This window comes from Microtus ochrogaster, chromosome 10, assembly GCF_000317375.1.
Source record: "Microtus ochrogaster isolate Prairie Vole_2 chromosome 10, MicOch1.0, whole genome shotgun sequence".
Lineage (NCBI taxonomy): Eukaryota > Metazoa > Chordata > Mammalia > Rodentia > Cricetidae > Microtus > Microtus ochrogaster.
In genome coordinates, this window is record NC_022016.1 from 54,718,470 (window position 1) to 54,719,956 (window position 1,487).

Sequence of the window (1,487 nt, forward strand, 5' to 3'; positions counted from 1 at the left end):
GTGGGAGGGCTGGACTGAGCACACCGGGAGAGCATCCACCTTGCAACACCAGGATGGGAGGGCTGGATGGAGCACACCAGGATGGGAGGGCTGGACAGAGCACACCAGGGTGGGAGGGCTGGATGGAGCACACCAGGGTGGGAGGGCTGGATGGAGCACACCAGGGTGGGAGGGCTGGATGGAGCACACCAGGGTGGGAGGGCTGGATGGAGCACACCCGGAGAGCATCCACCTGGCAACACCAGGGTGGGAAGGCCTGTTCTCTGCATTCTAATGGGTTTGGGTTCTGTGGGTGGGACCAGGCTCTTAGCTTTCAACCCCTTCGTTCCTCTAGTATCTAAACAGATGCCTTCTTTCTTTGCGCACTTATTCCTTGTGCCGTGGGCAGCTGGTTTAAGCAGAATGTTCTGGGGGTGTTAAGAGTAACAGGGTCGACACGCAGCTTTGGAGAATCTCTCCGAGTCGAACACTGCAGGGACTCCAGGGAGAGCCACTGCCGATTCCACAGCCAAGACGCCAGCCCACCATCCACACGGAAAACATCGCAGGTGGGTGGCGGGACTGGAGGAGTCTAGGCCACACACCTGCATGCAGATGCAAGGGAGGCCGCGTGGGCTTTGGTAAGGGGGAATTCAAATTCCCAGGAACAATTCAAAATGTAGGAAGATATCTTTTTTTAAATATTAAAAAAAATTATCTTTTAAAATTTCACGTGTAATGGCTTTCTGCCTGCATGCATGTCTGTGCTCCGTGTTCATATACATGCCTGCAGATCTGGCCTGGGAGTGGAGTTACAGACTGTTGTGAGCCACCACGTGGGTTCTGGGAATCGAACTCCCTCAGGTCCCCCGGAAGAGTATCCAATGCTCTTAACTGCCAAGCCCTGTCTCGCCCCAGGAAGGACTCGTAGAGTTTACTGAGCATTGATAAATTGAAAAGTATTCTAAACATCTTCCTTCTGGCCTCTTCCAACACTGGACTGTGAACTCTACACAGGCAGGGAGGGACTTTAGTGTCTTGCTCACCTCCATGTCCCTAGTAGCTCTCACAGAACCTGTGCTGAGTCAACAGTAACTGAAAGGTGGGCCACGATAGAGCTGACAGGATCCTGGGCCTCTGGCCCCTCAGTGTCCCAAAGGAAGGCTCTCAGTGCCTTCGTGGTGGCACTCCGGGTTTGGGTAACGCTGTTCCTCCCCAGTCCCTTGCCTGCTGTGACACTCTCTGCTGTTTCCCTTCTCAGCTCCCTGGAGGCTGTGCCAGCCAGAGGCCCTCTTGACACTGCCACCACCGCCACTGGCTACCTGTCCTTGCTGGTGAGCAGGTAAAGAAGGCAAGCTCTGAAGTCCCCCCACTTGATTTCAAATGCTGTTGGCTTAGCTGTGACGTTTGGAGTTTGGGGAAGCCATGTAACCATTCTCCTCATAGACAAAAAAAAAAAAAAAAAAAAAAAAAAGGCTAAAAAAAATAAATAACTGTTCAGTCAGAGG